This window comes from Nipponia nippon, unplaced genomic scaffold, assembly GCF_047370975.1.
Source record: "Nipponia nippon isolate SJK-2023a ecotype South Korea unplaced genomic scaffold, ASM4737097v1 scaffold_2, whole genome shotgun sequence".
In the NCBI taxonomy this organism is placed as follows: domain Eukaryota; kingdom Metazoa; phylum Chordata; class Aves; order Pelecaniformes; family Threskiornithidae; genus Nipponia; species Nipponia nippon.
Window position 1 is genome coordinate 111,084,472 of NW_028262336.1, and position 25,467 is coordinate 111,109,938.

General features: G+C 41.5%; 1 long non-coding RNA gene across 5 annotated transcripts in view; it reads left to right on the forward strand.

Moving 5' to 3' along the window:
- LOC148055920 (uncharacterized) overlaps positions 1–25,467 on the forward strand; it is a 78,614-nt gene that overhangs the window by 44,802 nt on the left and 8,345 nt on the right. For 2 of the 5 annotated variants that reach the window (XR_015705075.1, XR_015705077.1), the window contains exons 4-7: positions 6,894–6,972; positions 11,400–11,560; positions 12,114–12,206; positions 12,377–12,811. This is a non-coding gene — a long non-coding RNA (uncharacterized LOC148055920). The remainder of the gene's footprint in view (positions 1–6,893; positions 6,973–11,399; positions 11,561–12,113; positions 12,207–12,376; positions 12,812–25,467) is intronic. The other 3 variants (XR_015705076.1, XR_015705078.1, XR_015705079.1) reach the window with 3 other exon arrangements.

Sequence of the window (25,467 nt, forward strand, 5' to 3'; positions counted from 1 at the left end):
TGTCCACGTAGTCTTGATTTCTGTATAACACAGTCCTTTCAATTTCCTCCAGTAACTCCTACAGCAGCCTCACAGTTTCTAGCTAGAAAAGAAAGATCTATAGGAAGGATACTTAGTCCAACTTTCCGTGTTGCTTTGCCACAACTCAAGACATCTCATAACTTCAGCCATGAGAAGGAAAGTTACATAATGGCAGAAACGTAAACATGGAAAACAAGTTAGTATTTCTAATTCTTTTATACCAGCTCTCTTGAAATGTTGCTGATTAAAACAATAAACTCAGCTGAACCAAAATAATAACAGATGACTATAAGTGTTCCCAGACCTAAACACCTTGGAAGGTTTGAGGTCACATTTATTAAAACTGATCCCTATCTTAAACAGTTTTGACACATATTCTTAGCCTTGGTGGTAAGCAAATAAGTAAGTCCTTTGAAGCATTCTGAAGCAGGCAAACAAGGATCTGCCACATAGGGCTCTTTTGACCTTATATTTTTGCACAAATTTCTCCAACTTAGTTAAAGACATGAGGATTTTTCAAGTGATACTTCACGGAAATGACATTTTAAAGCAACAACCTGTCTGCCTGGGCATATGTGTGTATAAAATGGAAGACACCACTTACATATTCAAAACTCAAGTAAAGTGATAAAATTGGAAGTAAACTGGAGGTGACAGTACCCTCAAATAACTATAAAAATATTCTCTAGTGATTAGATTGGAATATATTTTCAACAGAGATATAGTTCCTTACTTCATCATTTTCCTGATTATTACTAAACCACTAAATGAGTAAACAATCTTTTCTAATTCAGTATAATTGTTGAATTCAGCATAGAAAGGCATACCCACTATTGTAATACGACATGGTACACATGATGAAAGCCATCTGCTTCCAAAGGTTACGGTTCAGAATTTCACTCACAATGTTATGCAATGGTTCCAATTACAAACGCTGACATTCACGTGTCAGTGGCATAAAGAGCATGAAAGGTCAGTCTCACCAGATCTGTTCAGAAACAGGTTCATCATAACTTCCCAGATATTTGCAGACAACCCCAAAATCACAGCTGGCCACATCCTAGGCCACCCAAGACATTTCCACACCACCAGCTGGCATTTGTATGTCCTAAGGCATTGATTTTTAACTGTGGCTTTACATTTCTGTTAACCTACATGAAGTTTTAGAAAAAAAACCCTTGTTGAGGGTAAATCCTAAGGATCAAAATAAAAGAATACAGATAGAATAAATAAGTATATGTAAGGTAGTATTTTGTTTAATAAATGCATATACAATAAAAAGTTTTAATCATAAAAAACTATCAGAAAGTACAATAGATAGGTACATGGTTAGACAACTAGCAGGGTCTACTTAGAATGATTTGGTGTTCAGGTCAGTAGGATGGTTCTTATGTCCTTGTATGTAACAAGTCTGAAAAAAGTTAAGGACAATTCACGTAAAATGTGTACTTTCTGGGACTATGTAAATGTATCCCTTTTACCCCTTCATATGTTCCATCTTCCTTAATATTCCTGTTTTCTTGCCCCACTTCTTCTTTCTTCTTTGTTTCATTAGGCTGATTTCCTTGAGTCTGGATTCTTCTTTTGAGTTATAGAACGAATAAGACGCATCGGGTTGTGATCTTGACTTCCAACATCAGATGCTATTATAGCAAAAACTCTCCTGGCCAGTAGTAGATTAGCATCCCTCACCCTTGCAGGGGACATGATGAGGTGTTCTGTGGGGAGCACAAAGGGTGAAGAAAAGCCACACTTCCTTCCTCTGTTCTCTGGGTTAGCGTGCAACCCAGCTCTCTCTCTGAATTCCCTTTATAGCAACTCTGTGGATTAAATAGCTATGGATTTATTTTATAATCCAAATGTTTCTACTGAGAGGTTTCTAGCTTTTTCTTTAAAAGCCGAAGGTTGCTGGTGAGGTGAACCCAAGTCTCACTCTAAGGCTTGCTTTCAATGTGTATGGAGGGTCAGTAATGAATAGTGAACAGTACCATAACAAAATATACAGAAAGGCAGAATCCTAATTCATATCTAAATTTAATGACTTAGATTAGGCAGACAGGGTCTTGCTTCAGAGGCATTCACATAATTTACCTGTCTCCATCAGCTGAGGAAGGAAAACTGGGCTCTTATCTGGGCAGAACTGTCTTACTAAGGGTCTACAATTCAGCCTCAAGTTAACCACCATACTTACGGAGACTGGACCCCATCCAAAATCGCTTCAGTTAGTCAGGAACAGACAGCTCTAAATTAGCTTCAAGTACCACTGATAAATACAAAGTAAAGCACATCAGAGGAAAAAAGTGAAATTATTCTTACAAGGCTTTAGAATCTGTATAATGGCTCAGTTCAGCAGGGAAATGTAGGTACCACTGCAGACAGCACACTAACAGCATATTCATGGTCCAAAAAAAATTCCTACAGCATTCAGATGCTGTAGAAGCATAGAGGAGAGGGTGGAAACAGCATGAAAAACATCATAATGCCTTTAAATATAAAAATGATAGAGCATACTTCAGATACTTCTTGCAACACCAGATGCTGTGTCCCATAAAACAATAAGACAGAGTTGGTGAGAGTTCACAGAAAAATGACAGAAATGGAAATGTGGTCATATGAAGAAAAATTGGAAAGACAGAGGTTTTTCCCCTTGTAAAAGGGTGAATGAGAAGCAAAATGAAAACATTTTACAATTAATGTTATCATATAAAATGGCACAGAGAAAGCAGATCAGGGGCTTCCACTCCGGCTCTGGAAGGAAGAACAACAAGGCATTCACTGAAATTAAAAGGTGGGCAAGTCAAAACTGATAAAAGGAAATACCTTTTTATATTACATGTAATTAAATTGTGGAACTCATTGCCAAAGGAAGTTGTTGAGGCCAAAAACTTAACCAGATTCATCAAGAGATTGGATATTATATCAATATCATGGATATCCAGAGTTATCATAATTAAAGAAAATAAAACTTTTGGAAGAGGTTTTAAACCTAGTGCTTCAGGGCTTAAGCTAATCTCTGACAATTAGTGAGTAGAATCAGGAGATCTTTGTGGAGGCAGATTATTCTGCCTCTGCCTCCTGCAGGGTTCTTCTGTCGTTCTTTGTAGCATCTGGTACTGGTTATATCAGACAGAGTAACAGACAAAATGGCTCTCCAGTCTGACTTAGTCAAGGATTCCTCTATGTTTACACTCCTCTGTAAGGAAGCTCTACCCAGAAGCGGGTGTGCGTATGTCATAAACCCTTGTGTGAAAGCACAGGATGGGGCCACAATTTGGTACTTGGTCACATGTGAGGGAAACATAAACACATGATTACATGCTTGCAGGGATTGATTGCTTTCCAGATTTTAGTTTGAGGTTTGCCCAGCACTTCAGGATTTGTTCTTCTGCACAAAGATGCAAAACAGTCTTGAGAGATATGTAAAGGAGTTATATTTAACAGCAAGACATTCCAGATCATTTATCAACATGCTTGTGGCCCCAAAATAACAAAACCTGTGAAAAGAATGCATCAATACACAGGCTATTGTAAGAAACATGTTTTAAAGGAGGTCATTAAAAAGATGCCTTTTTTCCCTATTTCTTTTCACCTTGGTTTAGTTTTGCTGAATCTCAACGCAAAGTCTGATCCCCATCCTGGTATGGGGGTCTTGGAGCCTCAGCACTCATATAGACCAACCATGAAGTGAGCAACTCATCAACTTCCTTCCCCAGACAGATACTCTATCCACTATGTGCAGGTTAAACTTAAAAATCATCAGCAGTGAACTCCTCTAATCTAGGGGCTGGCAACAGTGAGATGCCATTATCAAGGTTTGAGAAGACATCCTACAGTGGACTGTCAATCAGTGGGAAAAAACATTTTTTGTATTATTTGCATAGTACAAAAAGGCGGGAAAAAAGCTTTTGGAATTAATCCAGACATAATTCTTACCTCTTTTTGAACCAACAATAATTGACCTAGTTTTACTGCAAACAATAACTGACCATTACAAACAGAGGAAAAGGTCTTTAAAAGCTGCCTTTTCATCTCACCCACCCACCAATGCACTTTCTTTCTTTGGAGAATTAAATTGCCTTAGCATAAAGAATTCGTACTAGCTTTAGTTTTAGAAATCTGATCCTACATTTTTTTCCCATGAAGAATAATTCCTTGATCTGTTATCTTTGGCACTTTTCCTAATCCTTACTAGCATTCATTATCTATTTTGTTTGGTTGGTTTTTAAGCTACATTTGGAGATATTATTGGCAAGTACTTGCAAATATACAGTAGCCTAGGTAACCCCTTCTTTCGTGTTTACCTTCACCCACAGGGTTAGTTTAAGCTAGCTCTGTCAGTGTGGGTGGAATTTAATAAAGTTCATAACTAGATCTTTACTCTATTTGACCATCCTCGACAGTAATTCCTTTAAAAAGCAGTAACTGCAGATATAAGTTGAAAGCATTGCAGACAAAGATTTTTACCATTTTAGTAGTTATTTTTGCCCTTGTCTGGATGAATTTAAAGATACAATTCTTCCGCCAACTCAGGCTTTTATCCTCAAGTGCAAATTTTTTCATTATTTCATCTTAAAAGCATTCCAACAATGACAGCTAGTTAGAAAATATCTTCTGTCCCCTTGTAAAATATGCATTTTTAAAAAAAATTGGATCAAAAAGTCAGGTTTTCTATAGTGGTGGTGTAACCGAAATGCATTTCAAATTCCTATTTGCTTAGTCTTAACTTTCAATGTCTTATTTAAGTTTATGTAAACGACAACAATTTGGATTTCTATTCTTTACTCCTGGATCTTCAATTTTTTTCCCTTTTTTCTCATCTTGTTTTAACCCCCTCCACCCCTATATAACCTGCTGAAACAAGGGTAGAGGAGGCAAACAGTGTGTGACAATGGGGGAAGAGAACAGTTTCTGCACTTATTTATGTCTCCCCAATGGAGACATTCAAAATAATATGAGTGAGAAAATCACATTTCAGGTGATAAATAATAGCAATAGTAATAGTAATGCAAATCTACAGCTGAATAAATATATGAATATATAGTTGTGCAAGTACCTTTAATTTATGAATATAAATGAATTTATACAAACTTCTCTGCAAGCCCCCAGCCTGCCTCCTCTGACCCAAGTATTACTGTCAAATAATGCAAAATTTTAGCCTGGAATGAATTTTTATAAATGACTCATAACCCAATGAATATAAGGGTATTTTTAATGTGAATGCTGACAAGATCTCCTCTATTCTAGCTCAGACAGTACTACTAAGTTTTTTGTACATAAAACTCATTTAAATGCACTGATGACAAGAGCTTGTTTTTTCACAAGCCCTATAAAGTTCAGTTCAAACAAATACCTGTTATCAGGCCATTCAAGAAAAGGAATGGTGGCGGAGGGGTGGGGTGGCGGGGGGGGGGGTGTTTTAATGTTTTCCTTAGTTTTGAAGTGGTTGAATGGTTCATCAAGCCACTGAGTAGTTTCCTTAGTCATTTTCTTTTTAATTAATAGACTTGTGAACAACCACAACTTCCTTGTGGGACATCAGAAACACTAAACAGATGACTAACTTGCAGTGAGCAATCTACTCAATACAGCCAGCCTTAATTTGAGCCATACATGGTGAAAAATAAAAGCATGGCAAGTATGCAGGTTATTGTATAGTTTTGTGTCTGCTTTAAGTTAAAACAAGTCCCTGGTGAGCTGAAATTAGCAATCACAAAACTGAGAGTAACATTGTAGATTTATTGCCACCTGTTAGCATGATTTTGAGCCATGTTGGGGACATGCATTATCAGCCAGGTTACTGTCACAGTGCTGGTGCTGGTGGCAACCATGGCTGCAGAAAGGAACAGCCACCTCAAGTGACAGCTCCCTGAACTAGAGCAGGCATTAGTACCTGATTACAGGAAAGACAGCACGTGTTATCGCTGTACTTCTTCTGTCCTGTTTCTGGATAGGAAACATCTACTGGGGGTTCATTAGAAACCAGCCTCGAGGCAAGCCAGCTCGGTAAACTACAGCTGTCTAATTGGTTTTGCTTGTGTGCACTGTCTTTGCTTTTATAATGGGGAAAAGCAACACAGCCTTTCTAATTAGATTGTTAAACATAATAGCTGAATGGCACAGCAGTAAAGAATTTGCCCTACTCTTTATAATTTCAGAACAAGGCACCGCAAAGATCCAGGATTTTTCCAGCCCATTTCCCCCATCATCTTATCCAATGGTAATGAGACTGGTTTGCATTTCTTTTTTTTCTTTAAAATAATGCAAACGATTGTAGGCCTTGCTAAAATCCACAATAAATGTGAAAACAGAATTCCAGGAGCAAACACATCTCTCCTTTTATTCTGTTGTCTCTGCTTTCATTAGTTTCAAATGCTGAGGCTATGCACTAATTGGTGTCTTTGTTGGCAGTGAACACAAGGGAAAAAAAAGTACAGGCTTGGAAGATGAACTCCCCTCTCTACCTGGAGGTATTCCCCCTCAACCAGGGTTGAAATGTACTGGTACAGTGGGTAAAGCTCCAAAATCACCATTTGCTGCACCTGTTTTGTGTATTAAGAAAGGAATTTGGTCTGTCAGTTCAGCACCTTTCTTAGGCCCTAAATTGAGTCAGAAGGAAAGCCAGTTTTCTTCTCGGTGCCTTAGATTCAAAGTTCTTGCTTCTTTTATAGGTCCTTGCTGGTTTTCACATAAGGACTTCTCCATCAGCATGCTGAGCATATGCTGAATGGTGCAGAGAGGCCTCTGTTTCCATTTGCTTTCTACAGCGTAATTCAATGCATATCCTCACAGACATGATGTGGATACTTGGAAGAATTCCTAATACAGTTGCAGCTTTTCCCTTTTTTAACAATCATACTCTCTTTTCCTTTCAGGAGTCTATCCTGGTGCAAAGAGATGCTGAGTCTTCTCAAGATAAATGGAGCAGTAGGCAAATAATCAAATATCAAATAAGTAAGTGTGCCATTTGTATTGATTCCAATGTTTAAGTCACTTTTAACGACATGCCAGTGAAATGTTAGCATATTTACCACAGTTTTCAAGTCTTTCAGTGGCTCTTCTGTCAGATACCCTTTCTGATACCCCCATTAGAAAATGGGGAAAAGGAGAATGGTTTGATAGAATAACCAAAGATTAACTTCCCCATAAATGCTGTGTTTGAAAAGGTAAATTCTTCAGTATTCATGCAAAATGGTCATTTTTATGGAATAGCACAGAAACTGATGTTTGAGGTACGTGAAAAATGTCACAAGAAATAGCAAACTATTCAATGTGCAACTGCAGTAAATAACAGCAACAGGAACCAGCTGTGCAACTTTCATGTGGGTGTCTCAAAGGAAAAAGAAAATGAGTAACAAAAGCTTAGTGCACGGCACTGAACTACTAGCATTTATTGCTCTCTACTGCCTTAAGCCTTCTGAGTCAAAATGAACTTGATTTCTAAACAGTGGCACTTGTTTATCTCTCAGGGTTGTACCATGCTCTGCAGAACATCAGAACTAGAGATCTGAAAGGAATAGGTTGAATCTCATCTTGCACAGTCTCCTTCTGTTATGTCATGGTCACACATCCCTGTATTACCAGAAACAGTCAAAGCAAACAAAACCAACTATTCATTTTGTTTTCAAAATCAGAGACCTTTTACTTTTCTTTTATCTATAAAACATGAGTTTATATCATACAACTCTTTTAGCTCTTAAGAAACGGTAATGTTTAGGTAATTACTGTAAATAGCAAATACTGAAAAAAGTTTTTGATTGTAACACTAGAGGATCCCAAAAAGCAAGTTCTTTTCTGTAAAAGATTATCTCTGAATATGGATATGACAACTAGGTATTTTTAAGAAATTTACACTCATTCATTGACTGACTTTCCACAGTTATGATCCAAATATCATTTTAATAAGTAGATTCAGGTCTATCACAATTGTATTCATGATCTGAGATCTCACCAGAATGGTAACACCTGATACCAAAAATTAAGTTTCTAAGATCTCCATTCAAGACCTTCGTCATAAAATGGGTTTGAAGACACCTTAGCGGGTCATTCGATGGATTTTCTTGTTACGTGAGGTTGATCATGGGTTTTTGATGTCCAATTTTGAGTATCTCCAGGGATGGAGTTTTCACAACCTCTCTAGGCAACTTGCGCCAGTGTTAGACAACCCCCATGGTGAAGATTTTTTTCCCTGATATCCAGTAGAAATGTTCTTGTGTTACAGTTTCTGTCTATTCCTTCTCATGCTTTTGCCATGCACCCCCAAAAGAAGCACCAATAAGATCTGTCCTTTGCCTTCTCTCCTTCAGACTGACCAAATCAAGCTTTCTCAGGTGCTCCCTGTACATCAAGTACTTAGCAGCTAATCATCTCAGTAACCCTTGGTGATAGACTGGACTCATTCCAGTATGTTGGAGTTAGTCTTGTCTTGGGGAGCTCAAAATTGGGCATAGGGCTTCAGACATAGTCTCAGAAGTGCAGAACAAAGAACAGTATTCTCTCGGTTTGGAGATTCTGCTCTCACTAATTCAAGTCATCCATCCGGACTCCCACGTTTTCTCTGTAAAGCTGCCTTCTCCCCAGCCTGTCCTGTTGCATGGGACTGTTCTATACCACATTGGAGGAGTTTACGTCTGCCTTTGTTGAACTTCATGAGCTTTCTGTAAGCCCACTTCTCCAGTGTAATGAGATCTTAAGAGTGTGTTTCTTCCTTATTCTTGCCACTGCTTGTAAAAGAGAAACTTGCCCTCCCACTACTGGTTGCCAAGGCTGCTGGGGAAAACCTGTTGAAAATAAGTGAAGGGTTTTCTCTTTAGAACTAGTTAGTAACTTTCAAGGAAGTTCAATAAGACCTTTGGCTAGGAAACTCTCACCTATCTGAAGCACAATTCCATAGGAAAGAGTGAGGTAGGAACCAGGGGGAGCTGTGGTGCCTATACGATGTACTTGGTCTGTAAGACCTGGGAGGAATGTGCTACTGGCACTGTGCTCAATGGGCACAGAGAGGGCAGAAAAATGAGAACTCTTCTCAAGCTGGCCAATCCTGAGACAGCTACAGCCTGGAAGCTGTACAAATGTGCATGAGCTATGAGACACTACTAGGCAGGAGTAGAGAAGCTGGTGCCCACTTTCACCTGCTCAGGTAGATATTCATCAAATGGAAGGAAAGTGTGTTTGAAACCATTGGCTGCTACTGAAGAATTCTTGTTCATTGCCAAAGACTATCACAGTTTAGCAGTGAGAGCTTTTTCTCTGCAATGTATAAAGCAGTCAAACTGGAGTGTTTCTTGTGGAAGATGAAGTTGGTATAATAAATAAGCAAATTTGTTCTGCTCATTTACGTTGGAGTTTATCACAAAATTTTAGTGAAAAGTAAAAAAGGGAGAGAGAGAAAGAGAAGGTTTTGGGGACTGTTGGCCAGGACCTTCCAGCATCATGCTTTTTCATTAGAAAGTGCCAGTTCTCAAAACCCAAGAATTCTGTGGCACCATATCTGTTTTAACAAAACTCTGTGAAGAGATTTTCCATACTTAATGAGATAACAGGTGAGAGGTGACCTGATAATGTAGTGAGCAAATATTTTTCCACAGGTAAGAGGCCCATCCAGAAGATACTACTCAGCCTTGATTTAGGTCATTTCTTCCTGATCCAATGACATGAAGTGAAACAGGCACAAAAGCAGACACAAACCCATTTGTTAGGGCACTCACCTACATTAAGTAGCCTTGATTCCTCACTTTGAATCAAGCCAGTCAAGGGCTTGGCTCTCCCCCAAACACTCTTCAGCAAATACTTTAGCGAGAAGCCTACTGTTCTGGGTAAGATTCTCACAAATACCAGAATTTCAAAGAATGTTTCTACTTTACTCATAAGGGAAATGTAACAATTGTTCTTTGGCCAGACCCAGACACAGGTTCTGCCAAATATATAGAAGACAACAAGGCTGGAATTCATCTCATTTAACCCCAAGCATGCTCTTAGTCCATGGAAAGAATTAGGATTTTCTGGGGTGTGATACATCTGGTCTTTCTTAGATATCTTAGGTGAGATTTCTTTTACCAGATGTACTTACATCCAAGCTGGTCTCCCAAGCCTACCTTCAGAGTCAGTGAAGCAAAAAAGGCAACTCCAGAGTATGATTTGCCTCATTCTAAGGTAAACATCTAAAATTATCTAAAAGTGTCTGTTTCTTTCCATTGACTAAAGCAGAACCCAGAAGGACAACTCAGGCTTAAACACCTTTCTCATAGATATCTGACACTGGATGCAATGATTTCTATTCTAAGAGGAAGAGTTCATGCCCATTTGTATTTGGAGTCATGGCTCATGTCCAGCTTTAATAAAAAGAGAGGAGAAAAACAGGGATTTAAGAGAAGTTTGGCGTTGTTTTCTTGGGTATGCTATTGGCTTGTGTAGGCTTTGGAAGAAAACTTATACTGTGTTCTCTCTTAGGTTATATGCTGAAACATGTTCTTATGTTGTCAAAGATTAAATAATTAGTAGAATGTGGTCAAGATCAAAAGGCTGTTCTATGTCATAGCTAATTAGAGAGTTACCACAAGTATGACAGCTAGTGATTCCTGCTGGTCTAATACCTGATGTAGCTAATCATGCGGATTCAGAGTGAACAGTAATACACTCACATTGTGCTTTAATTCAAGTTGTCATAAGTTGTTAATTTAAGATCTAAATATATATTTACCACTCCTTATCTCCCAGTTACTATTAACATAAAAATGAACAACTGGCTTCTATTCAAGCAAGAATAGTAAGACACCTGACCAGTGACCTCTCTGAGAACAGTTGCAAAAAAAAAGTGTATTGAATAAACAGCTTTATGCTGATTCTATACACAGCTTTATCAGAAAGTAGTCTCACAATACTGTTACTGCATCGCGGGGGTGGGGGGTGTGTCTGTCTTTTCCTTCTTTTCTTTCTTTTCTTCTCTCTCTCTTTCTCTCTTTCTCTCTTCTCTCTATCGTATTTGGCATATTTAGGACATCCATCTATGTATTGTCTAAGAACCAGTATCTTTGTTATGCAGTGAACACAGAAGATGATTGATTTAAAGAAGAATCATTTCATTCGGCATTATTCATAGATTTGAAAAGCAGTAAGCAAGAACATTCTATTACTCTGATGCAAAAAATTAGTCATTCTGTGCCAATGACTCATACATCAATGCTTTGATATACATAAGCTGAAACATTCACCCCCAAATTAGCCTTTGTATCTTGCTGTGATCTACCCACCTCCCATCTTACCCACAGACATTATTTGTATGGAATACTGTTCCTACACACTTCCCTGTACACATATTTGAATGTACATCCTATGAAATATAGCCTTAGATTTCTAAAAGAGCTTTGATTTGGATGTTTCAGTTTCAGAGGGAGGACTGCCATAGCCTGATGGCCAGAAATGAGAAGCACTCTTAATCTCTACAGCTTTTGTTAATCAACTTTGTATGCTGATTGTTTCGATGTAGTGCTACCAACCACCATGGGAAGATGTGAACAGCAAAAATCGTGAGTCCCACTACTAGGTACATGAAGCTTGACATGACTTTGAACTATTCAAGATGAGAATGTTTCTCTCTTTTTACCCTTGTTCCAGCAATGATTCCAGCTAAAATTCCACTTGGGAATTTTTCATTAAGTATTTGTTGGCCTGCAACAGATATAGCAAATCTGAAATTTTCATCAGAATGTCCCAGTCGTGACTGCATGTAGCAGACTCAGGGCTGCATGGAGCAAGGCATGCTCTTTTGTTAGCTGAACTGGAGAAAATGTCAGACTGGGTTTGAATTTTGAAGGTCACTGAAGGTGAAATAAGGCAACTTGTTTAAATGTCTTAGTCTGCAGAGAAATTCAAATTACCTTACATTTGCAAATAATTTGCTATGCTGCTGAAATTTGATTGTATGCCAGAGCATTTTCATGAAGAAAAGCTTCTGAGGGCCAAGAATGAATTTCTGGTCAAAATAAGAGATAGAAGAATCCACTTTCTGATTACTACAGCTTAGTGGTTAGGGCACTTGCCTACAGTGCTGCAGATCTTGACTCAAGTCCCAGGTTGACTTTCTCTCTCTGTTTTAGCAAGAAAAAGATGAAAGATCTTATTTCTGCATGACCCTGGGACTGAGCCATTTGGAAACTTCAGTAGAGAAGAAAACCTTTGCATTGCTCAAAGTAGGAACACTTTTAGGCCCTTACATCTCTCTTGCAATTTTTTTTCATTTGCATTTTAAAACTCTATATGCATATTTACTTTGTAAACTGTGCCCTATTTGTGACATAGGTAAGATGTTCTGCAACTTTTAACACGTAAAATAACAGCTATCCTTATTCTATCTTCCCAGGTGAGCTGTAGTCTCCTTCCTATCTCCTCCGGTGTGAATGCAATGGGTATTCAGAGCTTTTGGATTTCACCTTTACTTAGATGTCCTTTAGCTATCTTCCTTTAGTTCATGGCTGGCTTTTACCTGAGGTCCAAAGTGCATTGGTCAATTTACTTTGGGATTTTTTTTGCCTGTTTGTTTGATTTTTTTTTTTTAAAGAAATATATCAGAGATTCCAGAGGAAGTGCTTCCAGAGACATCCCTTTTTTACTCTTTCATATATCTAGATTCACGTCTCAGTTGTAAGGGTGTAATTCCACTGGAGACAATGAAAGTAAAATTAAATTAGCCTTCAGTGAAGAGGATGCAGCATTGCCAGAGGTACTGCTGTGAAGGGCATCTGAACCATGATTTGTCTTGGAGAGCAGGCTTGAAGATACTGGCCCAGATCACAGGGTAAGAAAGCTGAGCAAATGTCACAGCTCTCTGAAGAAAGTGTAACCTTTCTAATTCCTGTTAATTTGAAGAACGATTAACTTTTTATTTTTAAATCATAAGAGAGATTTGTATTACTACAGTGAGCTCAGTTCTGCTCTCTCTTACTCTAGGAATGTGAGATTTCTGTGAAGAGAAAAATTAACATGACAACTATTCTAGAGTATGTGTAGTGGTTTATACGTGTGCGAAAGTACACAGACACTCCTTCTCCAGCTTTGTAACTGTAACTCAGTGTTATCAACTTTATCATATTATCATAGTCTTCGTTGTGTCTAGAGAAACGAGTTTTGTGATTTTTAACTTAAGCATGGATGAACGATGGTCAAAAGCAATGGACTAATTTCTGTTCTCAGTTCTCTAATACCTGCTTGACTGGGTCAGAATTGGCCCATTTGGCCCCACTGACATTCACAGGGCAAAGCACAGACCCTGGGAGCTGGTAACAGGACTGAGAGAATGGCTTCATTCTGCCCTGGAATTTCCAGCACAGCTGTGTGGGGCAGAGGGAGGAGGTGGGGACGTGCTGGTGTCCCCCGCCATGGCGGCTGCCCAGGCTGTGCAGCAAAGCCATCCCAGGCAGCCAGCAGGAGGACAAAGCTGGAGCACAGACACCCTCCGCTCCTCACACACTTGCCAGCGACAGGGAGAGGGGGTTCTATGCCTGCCGAAGAGAAGTCATTCTCTGCTTGTATCCTGTCAAAAAGGAGGATTTGGGGGCGGCAAGGGGGCTTAAAGGACTCTGCTTTCTGTCAGCTCCCCTGCCAGAGAAAGCAGAAACAGGCAAGGTGACTGGAGAGGCACACCAGCGCAGGGGCAAGACCCCAGGGCATGAAGCTGAGGAATGGGTCTCTCCAAGGGAGAAGAGAAGGAACACTACCCACAGCAAGAGTCTGTAGGGAAGGCTCTGCAAGAGGAGAGCCAGGGACCTGAGGCACTAATAGACCCTAACAGCCCTGACCTCTCTCCCTGGAGGGCTCCTCTAACTGCTGGTGATGGGGGACACTACAGAAATGCTGAAGCAGCAAACTCCTTCCCCAGGTGAGGTGGGGAGCAGGGGTAGATGATAATGCTGAGCCATAGCGCATCCTCCAAACTGCTCCTCAGGATCCGCAGGTCCAGGCCAGGGCTCAGCTCAGAGTGGACAGGGTGGTGAAGCGCTCTGCAGTGATTTCTCATTGCCATTGTTTTTTAGAGAAAAATGTATAAAAATCGTGCACACAGTTCATTACGAAGTATCACTTAGCAGTCTATTCTCATACAAGTTTTCTTCCTTGTGTGTAAGCTATTAAGTATGATTATTTTAAAAAGTTAACTGGAGTCATTAAATATTCCTGTCATATGATTTTGGGGAGACTTGTTTTCCCTAGGCCTGTGACCACATGTCAGAATTTACAGCATATATTACATATACTTTTGGCAAATAGGACTGTGGGGAAAAAATTACAGTGCAATAATTCATTTCTCTTTTCCCTCTTGTTTTAGTGATAGCACTGAAACAAATTACAAAGGAAATCTGACTTTGAGTAAGCATTTATGTGGTTCAAAATGCTACTTAAACACTTTAATGTCACCTTTGAGAATGTATTTCCCCAACGATTTTATTTTGGTGGTTACACGTGAGTGTGCATGTGTGCACACAAGTGTTTGTGTGTGGTAGTGGAAAGCCTGTGTTAGGTTGGGATTTATCAAAGCAAAGGCTTGCTAAGGAGCTTAGTCTTTTATAATTGAAATGAAACATGATGTTCGTGTTGTTATTTTACCAACTTTCATAATATCTGTTAATAGGGAAACAAGGGGATTATCTGAGAGGAGAAATATCTCTATTGCAAAATGGTTTGAAAAATATTAGAGAAGTTTGTACTTTTATGAAAGTTTTTGAAAAACAGCAGTAATTTCCAAAAGGTGGAAGAGGAGCTGATGTAATAGCCAACACAGTTCTGAATGTTACAAGAATATAGATGTCTAGAGACAGATAATCAAGCTGTCATTCTACACCTACCAGAGTACTTTCAAAACAATTGTGCTATAAGAAAGTTTCCACTTTTCTCCTGCTTATATTAGTTAGAAATACACTGATGAGAATGAATCTGAGAAAGGGTGGTGGTCAACATGAAACTAGTATCTTGAATTTCTCTCTAGACTCTGCCACTTACTTTTCAACATATAGCTAAGTGTTTTCTAACAAAAAAAAAAAAATATCCATTTCCTTACATGAAAGGCTCCAACTCATCGTCACACTTTTGTATTTTTGTTTGCGTGCATGTTTACCTTAGTGTCTATCTCATGCCTCAGTAACATGTGATTTCCCTGATTCCTCCAGGTCGCTACTCATCTCCTAGCTTAGAACTTGCGTTTTGAACAAAAAATAAACCCACTTAGACACCAAATGTTTCTTTTTCCAAAACACAGATGCATTTGCTTCTCTGTTATCTTCAGTTTTAGTAATAGCCATCAAAGCTAAATCAGAAGGCCATGCTGTTGCTGCAGCTTGCACTGCTGTTCCAGGCTGCATGGGTTACTGGATACAGGGACACGGTATCAAAGTCCAGCAAAACATCTGCCAGAGTGATTAGAATTACATCAATGCTGATGGAGAAATGTTTGTAAAACACTTTGAAGATGAAAAGTCATATGCACAGGATAATTGTACGCAAAATTCTAACAAAATTACACGCAGATTCCATCTTCATACATTTTCTTCACGTCCAAATACCCTATCAAAATCCCCAAGACTTTGTTTAGAAATGTAGGTCTAAATGTGTCTTTTTTGCAAAGACAGACGAATATAAGCCAGTGAAGTTATGAAGGTGACCATTTCAGTTTACTGAGATTGGTCCAAATGACAGAAGGTAGATTTGTACAGCTACATGCCTATGATCATATATTGTCACATTAGTCTCTGCTTGTGCATATTTGGTTCCCACAGAATACCGCAATGTCTAGGGACTTTGAAGGCAAATAAAATGCAAGCAGCTCTTCGGAGGTCACATGATATGCTTTCTGTTGTTAATGTTATATAAATATATAGCTGGAACAGGCAAAGGACCCCATATCTGAACTTTGCAAGTGTCCAGAACGCAGCTTGCAGTCCTGTGTACTGGCAGACATAAAGCATGACCACACAGGCACTGAAGACGAAGCATGCTGAGGAGCTACAAATGCAGGCTCCAGCTGGAGAACCAGTCAAGCTCATCACAGGAGAAGGAACTGTTCTGAGAACAATTTCATCATGGAATCGCTGAAGTCCAGAGACAGCAGTTAGCAGCGGCTGTCCAAAAAGGCAGAATAACGCTCTTGTTTGCCATGGAGTTCAGATGATGTGCTTCCAGCTCCGATCCTTCGTGTGTGTGTGTTTGCACACAATATTGCATTAACTCATTTAATGACAGAGGGGGAGGGTGCCTGAAATTATGTTTTATTATCCTCTTATATATACAAAAAAATTAGAGAGGGAAAAGAGAAAAAAGAAGCCTGTGTTGCTGTGGCCAGTGTTTACTGATCCCTGACATGTGACCTTTCTAATATAAAATACAGGTTCTTAAGGATGGCCCTGCATATGGTAGTGTTATTGCAGAACTAATCCACTGTGAGCACAGTAATAGTCTAGATGAACTAAAGAAATTTTTCCAGCTGCCATTCTCATTATCAGATAAGCAAGTCTTACTATCAACAGAGTACAAAACCTCAACAATTTCCTTGTGCAACAGCCTGCACAAAACCCCCAATCTTTCTTTACTTCTCACACTGGAAAACGTCTACTAAATTTAATCTTCCTCTCATGTGGGGCAACCTCCATCTCAAGCTGGGAATTTAGTATTTAGGATTTGCAAGCAGGGACGAGCCTTCAGGAAGACTACAGCACAGTTTGGAAGAAAAAGCTTTGGGCTTTCTGACTTCTAATATTCTCTTCTACTTAAATCTTTTTCTCTTACCTAGACCCAGATTTAGTCATCAGAAATCCAAGTGTTTAGTATAAATTAATTGTCTTGGATGGGGAAAGACTGGCATTTCCAGAAGATAACCCATTCTGCCTCTTGAAATAATGTCCCTTCAAGTGTAATGAACACTTGATTAAGGTGCTTAGCTTTGTCATTCAGTTATAAAGGAGATTTAGAGAACTAGTCATGCCTAACATCAGGTGAGATGAATGTTACCTTGCCAAAAGTATGCTCAGGTTGTAAGCAAACTTCCATACCTTGTAAGTTTACGCTGGCCGAGTAATTCCTCAGATAATGCTCCTTTTGTTTATTCCATTCCACTTATATCAGAATTATTCACTGTGTTGCACTTTATAAATGTTTACAGTTGATATGTTCTGAAGGGAACAAGTAACAGTTTTCCTGCTATGAATGTGGGCTTGTCTGCTAACTCCAATACCAGTCGTACAGAGAAAAAACTTCTTCACTTTCCCCTTCAGGATGGGAAATATGTTACAGTTATGGGAAGAACATTTTTCTGCTGAAGAGTAGTATTCAGTGCATAAACAATTCATTTTGTGGAGGAACCTGAAGCTAAAAAAAATGTTGCTTTAGGAAAAATACTTATAGCAAACTGTAGCTATTTTTTCATCTAACTTTTTGTTGTCATAGAAAAATCATTTTGACATTTTTTATATTAGAAATCATTTTGTCAGAACAAAAAAAAACAGAAATAGATAACTATAAAAATAAAATTCCTAAGTGAAGAAAAAACTTGTTAAATGATATGAAATGTTTAAAAAATATTAAAAATTTGTGTTTAATATAGGGGGAGAAGAAAATATGTGTCAACATTTCTTACAAAAAAATTGTTTGTTCAAGATCCTTTCATAGAATCATAGAATACCAGGTTGGAAGGGACCTCGAGGATCATCTGGTCCAACCTTTCTAGCACAATCTAGACGAGATGGCCCAGCACCATGTCCAGCTGTGTCTTAAACATGTTCAGCATAGTGGAGTCAACCACTTCCCTGGGGAGATTATTCCAATGATTGACTGTTCTCATGGTGAAAAATTTAACTCTCATGTCCAATTGGAATCTCCCTGGGAGTAACCCATTAAGCCTAGTCCTCATCATGTGACTCCTTGTAAAAAGCGAGTCTCCATCTTCTTCGTAGCTCCCCTTTAAGTACTGGTACGTGGTGATGAGATCACCTCTAAGCCTCCTTTTCTCAAGGCTGAACAAACCCAGCTCTCTCAGCCTATCCTCATACGGCAGGCTTCCCAGACCCTTGATCATCTTGGTGGCCCTTCTCTGGACCCCCTCCAGCCTGTCCACATCTTTTTTGTATAATGGGGACCGGAACTGTACACAGTATTCCAGGTGCGGCCTGACAAGCGCTGAGTAGAGTGGGATAATGACTTCTTTATCTCTGCTGGTGATGCCCTTTTTGATGTAACCCAGCATCCTATCGGCCTCCTTGGCCGCAGCAGCACACTGTTCACTCCTGTTGGGCTTCCTGTGCACCAGGACCCCCAGGTCCCTTTCCACAGAGCTGCTCTCTAGCCAGGTGGATCCCAGTCTGAGCTGCACTCCTGGATTATGTTTTCCCAGGTGCAAGACCTTATGCTTGTCTTTGTTAAACTTCATAAGGTTCTTGTTAGCCCACTCTTCCAGCCTATCCAGATCTTCCTGCAGGGTGGCTCTCCCTTCCAGAGTGTCTACTTCCCCACTCAATTTGGTGTCATCTGCGAACTTCACCAGGCTACATGTGATTCCATTATCCAGATCACTTATGAAGATATTGAATAGCTCTGGGCCCAATATCAGTCCCTGGGGGACCCCACCTGTGATGGGTTGCCAGTTTGAAAAAGAGCCATTTACCACCACCCTTTGGGTGCAGCCTGTCAGCCAATTCCTCACCCACTGCACAGACCACTTGGCCAGGCCATAATGCATCAGTTTCTCCAGGAGGAGGCCATGAGGAACTGTATCGAAGGCCTTGGAGAAGTCCAAGTAGACAACGTCGACCGCTCACCCCATGTCAACCAAGCAGGTCACTTTATCATAGAAGGCCACCAGATTTGTCAGGCACGATCTGCCTTTTGTGAAGCCATGTTGGCTTTTCCCAATCACATGCTTCATTTGACTCGTGATGTCCCCCAGGAGGATCCATTCCATGACTTCAGCTACACTGAACATGTTTAAGACTCAGCTGGACATGGTGCTAGGCCATCTTGTCTAGATAGTGCAGAAAGGTTGGACCAGATGATCCTCGAGGTCCCTTCCAACCTGGTATTCTATGATTCTATGATTTTGTTCCCAACGCCTGGGATCCAACAGTGTTGGTAAAGACAGAGGTAAAGAAGGTGTTGAGAACCTCTGCCTTTTCAGCATTGTTGGTGACTGATTCACCTCTACTGTTTAACAGTGGGCCTATCTTTTCTTTCTGTTTCTGCTTGCAACTTACATACTGGAAGAACCCTTTCTTGTTATTTTTGACATCTCTGGCCAGTAAATGAAATGCTCTCAAAACTGACAAAAAATGCCAAGCAGATCTGTGCACTTAGGATGACTGATGTCTTTTGGTTTGAAATGGCTGGTTTTTACTCAGTATCACAGCATTGCGATCTGGGATTATTATTCCATAGGATCCCTTCATAGTTTTGACAAATGTAAGAGCAGGGTCCCAGGCCAGAAAGCAACAACATGCCGCTGCAGCCCATGGGGACAGCCTCAATGAACACTCTTACCATGCAGGACATCTTTCCTAGTTAATACTGAGGAAGAGATAAGCAACCTTGTGCCTGTGGTAAAATGAGACTGTAGCCAAGGAACTGGCAGTTACCACAGAGCAGCCAACACTTAGGGTTTTCCTATGGTATGGTAGGAGGCATTCTTTTTTCCCAGTGGGCAAAGGTGGATTTTAAATCTCCACAAAATGGAATAAAGGCACATGAAGCATGCACATTGCTTATCACAACTCAATGTACAATTTGTAACTATAGCTTCATACTCATCATGTCAGAGATGCTAGTGAGGACTGATACTAAGATCAAACTCAGTCTCCCCTGTCTTAGCTCAATGATCAATTCTTGCAGCAAACTAACTAAAATGGTCTTCAACCCAAGTCTCCTGAGAGCTATCTTGTAACAAGCAGAACACTTAGCAGATATCACTGTCATTACAAGCAGGACAGGTATAGAACCCTTTGCAAATCAGTGGAAGGAAGATCTTTGCTTGCTGTACTTCAGCCTGGCACTGCTTGCACCCACAGAGTCAGACAGCTGCCCTTGCACCCCATGAAGGAATGTTTTCCTGAAATATGCTAAGTGGGAACCCTCCAGGTCACAAATGAGGCTTAATAATGTCCTTCTGAGGCAGTGGAGATCAGTATTGTACAACAAGGGTCATGATATTAGTAATACTCTGTTTCAGTCTGCATGAAGTCACCACTTCCAAGGTGTCACTGCTCTCCTTTCATTTCTTTTTGAGCCCTTGTGCTGAGACAGAAATAGTGTGGCAAAGAAACACAGGTCAACATACAGAGCTACAAACAAAGGAAGGCAGCACTAGTTGTGATAGCATCTTTGTTCAAGAGCGAAGATACAAGTAAAACCCTTCTCTCACCTTGATTTTTTATGGTTCCCAGAACCTTGATATTTTTATGGTCATGGACTTGGTCTGGGAGCTGAGCAAGTGGATATGTCAGTCCTGCAGGACAAGGGGCACCTATTCCAGCTTTCAAACACAGCTAGCGTAAGTTTTGCTCCATACTGCAACTAGTGCTCCCTGTACTCTAGCTAGTTCATCGGAAGCAAATTGTGGGAGCCCTACAGTGCCCTCAGGGAAATGCTGAATACACAACACAGCTGCCGTCCTTGCACTTTCTGAGCACATAGACAACAGCCTCCCGCTTGGAGATGGATGTTCGATCTACTCCCAAAGCACTAAGGCAATGTGAAGGGTCTGGCATCTACTGATGAGAGATACCAGCAGCTGTGTTTTCTTTGACACTGAACTGCCCCAGCAATGAGGCTGCCTGATGATTTGCTTTAGAACTGTTTTTAACTAAATACATTTTTTTCTGAGAACAAGGCAGTATTCTCAAAAAAAAAAAATCTTGAAAAATTGAAATTAAATTTCCCAAAAATCTTCCAATGTTGGAGACTGGATTTTTTGACAAAAATCTTGCAATTTTCTGCTGAGTGCATCAGCAAAAATAAGATAATCTTCACTTTGCATGGTGAGTGTAGAAGATGCAGCCCAAAGTAGTAAATTATATGCTCATTACATGACCTCTCTGGAAAATGAGCTACCAGGAAGAAAAAGCTACTTATGAGCCACAAAGTCCCTGCTTAAACACTCTTCAGGAGTTTAGATAGAACAAGGCCTTCAGGGCTTGGCTTTGGAACATACGCACCTCCAGTAAGGAGGAAAAACAGTCAGGAAAAAACATGTGAGTTTAATGTAAATAATTATATTCAGTCTTCCATGTTTGAACATATTTTCTAGTGTGAAAGACTTTCTTTAAGCAGAAAGTGAATACCTGGTGTGTTTTGGATCCTAACCCAAGGGAATACACCCCCTCCCATCTACACAGTGAAATCACGTCTCTGATGTTAATGACTCTGCATAAAGACTAAAAGCCTCTTGCGCGTCTCCTGTTGCACTGCAGGGAGAATTCAGGATTTGCACACAGAAGCGGATGATTTCTGTTCCAGGACCATGATCCTTTTTCAGCTGGCTGCTGTGCTGATAGTCACATTTGCTTTGTAACCGAAGCATGCTGGAGAGCTTCCCCAGTTTGATTATCCCTTCCAGAGCTGGTGAAAGCATGCATCTTTTTTTTTACCAAGTTATCTTGTTTAATCAGGACTAAGTAAACATATTACACACTAATAATAAAGGCACTGGAAATTCTCTACTTAATCTCTCTGATTTTCTTTAAAGGGTTCAAACAAAGACCAGCAGGATCTCTAATCTTATGATCAACAAAGTTACATCACCAGCAGCCTCTATTTTATCTGTTTACAGATCAGGCTAATGTTGTTAGAGGGTGGTGACATTAACTGTTACTGTATCAGTAGATAGTGCAATTGCATTAGGCAGGCCGAACTTTGCTGTCACTTCTGGTTGCAATTGCTTAGGGGAAACTCCAGAAATTATTTTTAATACCATGAGACATGGTAGGAAGACATCCTTTAGGAAGGACAGGCAAGGGAGACGAGGAGGGGATGTTGCCGTCTGTCAATGACCAGCTGGAGTGCATGGAGCTCCTCCTGGGGATGGATGAGGAGCTGACTGAGAGCTTACAGGTCAGGATTAAAGGGAGGGCAGGGACAGGTGACATTATAATGGGGGTCTGCTACAGGCCACCCAACCAGGAAGACAGAGCAGATGAGGCCCTCTATAGACAGATAGGAGCAGCCTCATGTTCACAAGCCCTGGTACTCATGGGGGACTTCAACCACCCCAACATCTGTTGGAGGGACAACACAGCAGGGCATAAGTAATCCAGGAGGTTCCTGGAATGCATGGATGATAGCTTCCTTCTCCAAGTGATAGAGGAGCCAACGAGGAGAGGTGCTATGCTGGACCTAGTTCTCACCAACAAGGAGGGGCTGGTGGGGAACGTGAAGCTCAAGGGCAACCTTGGCTGCAGTGACCATGAAATGGTGGAGTTCAAGATTCTTAGGGCAGCAAGGAGGGTGCACAGTTAGCTCATTACCCTGGACTTCAGGAGAGCAGACTTCGGCCTCTTCAGAGATCTCCTTGGTAGAGTACCATGGGATAAAGCCCTGGAGGGAAGAGGGGCCCAAGAAAGCTGGTCAATATTCAAGAATCACCTTCTCCAGGCTCAGGAGCGGTGCATCCCAACAAAGAGAAAGTCAGGCAAAAGCACCAGGAGGCCTGCATGGGTGAACAAGGAGCTCCTGGACAAACTTAAACACAAAAAGAAAGCCTACAGAGGGTGGAAGCAAAGACAGGTAGCCTGGGAGGAATGCAGAGAAATTGTCTGAGCAGCCAGGGATCAGGTTAGGAAAGCTAAAGCCCTGATAGAATTAAACCTGAACAGGGATGTCAAGGGCAACAAGAAAAGCTTCTACATGTATGTTGGTGAAAATGTGACTAGGGAAAATGTGGGCTCTCTCCGGAAGGAAACAGGAGACCTAGTTACCCAGGATACGGAGAAGGCCGAGGTACTCGACGACTTTTTTGCCTCAGTCTTCACCAACAAGTGCTTGAGCCACACCACCCAAGTCATAGAAGGCAAAGGCAGGGACTGGGAGAATGAAGAACCGCCCACTGTAGGAGAAGTTCAGGTTCGAGACCATCTAAGGAAATTGATGGTGCACAAGTCCATGGAACCTGATGAGACACATCTGCAGGTCCTGAGGGAGCTGGTGGATGAAGTTGCTAAGCCACTATCCATCATATTTGAGAAGTCGTGGCAGTCCAGTGAAGTTCCCACTGACTGGAAAAGGGGAAACATAACCTCCATTTTTAAAAAGGGAAAAAGGGAAGACCCAGGGAACTACAGGCCAGTCAGCCTCACCTCTGTGCCTGGCAAGATCATGGAGCAGATTCTCCTGGAAACTATGCTAAGGCACATGGAAAATAAGGAGGTGACTGGTGACAGCCAACATGGCTTCATTAAGGGCAAATTGTGCCTGGCAAATTTGGTGGCCTTCTACGATGGGGTTACAGCATTGGTGGATAGGGGAAGAGCAACAGATGTCATCTACCTGGACTTGTGCAAAGCATTTGACACTGTCCTGCATGACATCCTTGTTTCTAAACTGGAGAGACATGGATTCAATAGATGTACCACTCAGTGGATAAGGAACTCGCTGGATGGTCGCACTCAGTTGCGGTCAATGGCTTGATGTCCAAGTGGAGACCAGGGACAAGTGGTGTCCCTCAGGGGTCAGTATTGGGGCTGGTGCTGTTTAACATCTTTGTCAGTGACATGGGCAGTGGGACTGAGTACACCCTCAGCAAGTTTGCCAATGACACCAAGCTGTGTGGTGCGGTTGACATGCTGGAGGGTAGGGATGCCATCCAGAGGGACTTTGACAGGCTGGACAGGTGGGCCCATGCGAACGTCATGAAATTCAACGAGGCTAAGTGCAAGGTCCTGCACATGGGTCAGGGCAATCCCAAGCACAAATACAGGCAAAGAATGGACTGAGAGCAGCCCAGAGCAGAAGGACTTGGGGGTGTTGGTTGATAAGAAGCTCAACATGAACCAGCAATGTGCGCTTGCAGCCCAGAAAGCCAACCGTATCCTGGGCTGCATCAAAGAAGTGTGGCCAGCAGGTTAAGGGAGGTGGCTCTCCCCCTCTACTCCTCTCGGGTGAGACCCCACCTGGAGTACTGCATTCAGCTCTGGGGTCCCCAACATAAGAAGGACATGGACCTGTTGGAGCGAGTCCAGAGGAAGGCCATGAAGACGGTCAGAGGGCTGCAGCACCTCTCCTATGAGGACAGGCTGAGAGAGTTGGGGTTGTTTAGTCTGGAGAAGGCTCCAGGGAGACCTTCCAGTACCTGAAGAGGGCCTACAAGAAAGCTGGAGAGGGACTTTTTACAAGGGCATGTAGTGATAGGAAAAGGAGTAATGGCTTTAAACTGAAACAGGGTAGATTTAGATTAGATACAAGGAAGAAATTCTTCACTATGAAGCTGGTGAGGCACTGGAACAGGTTGCCCAGAGAAGCTGTGGATGCCCCATCCCTGGAAGTGTTCAAGGCCAGGTTGGACGGGGCTTTGAGCAACTTGGTCTAGTGGAAGGTGTCCCTGCCCATGGCAGGAGGGTCAGAACCAGGTGATCTTTAAGGTGCCTTCCAACCCAAACCATTCTATGATTCTATGGTTGTGGCTAAGTTTGGAGTGGTAGATCACAGTGTTGCCCCTGAAGGAGCTGTAGGAGCCTTTGACAAAGCCTCCAGCCATGCAGGAGAAGCCCCCCAGCTGTGATGCCTTTTGCTAGTGCATGCCCTTCCTCTGGGCCAGGCAACCCCAGCTAACTGGGTATGGGGAGAGGAACCAGAGGAAATGAGCTCAATCTGCTCCCCGCTCCTTTGACTTGATGTCCATCCAGGTGAAAGGCATCCCTCCACCCTGACACTCTGCCTGGTCCCAGAGGAGAGCCTGGGCGCAGGCAGATGAGAGTGCAACTGGCAGCGCAGGGAGTCAACCACCAGCCCATGGAGAAGGCATCCTGAGATGGGGGCTGCCTCCCATCTCAGCTGCTGCACTGCTGCAGCATCACCTTCCCTGCCCCCTCCCCAGGCTGTGTCCTGGAAAGAGCCGCAGCTGATTATCATCATGCCTCCCACATAAGAGGGATGTGCTGGAAGGAGCATTACTCCAAAAAGCCTCCCACAGCTCCTTGCTTGAAGTTAAAAGCCTGATCTAACTCTTAACAAACAGGAATAAAAGTGCTAGGGAAGGAATTTTAATTGGCCAACACTGTAAATGCTTTGAAGATACTGTGTCATTACTGACTAACTTTCAGCACACCTGAGCCAGCCAGAGGGCAGTGATGTTGGTTTTGAACCCAGGATATTACTGTTATTGTGCCCTAGCGCCCCATTGTTAGCCTGTATCATCTCTTTTCATTGAATAGATCCATTGCGCCTCATAGTGTGAATAAAATCTTGCCTTGCTTCTTCACTGAGTTTGCTTGGAGG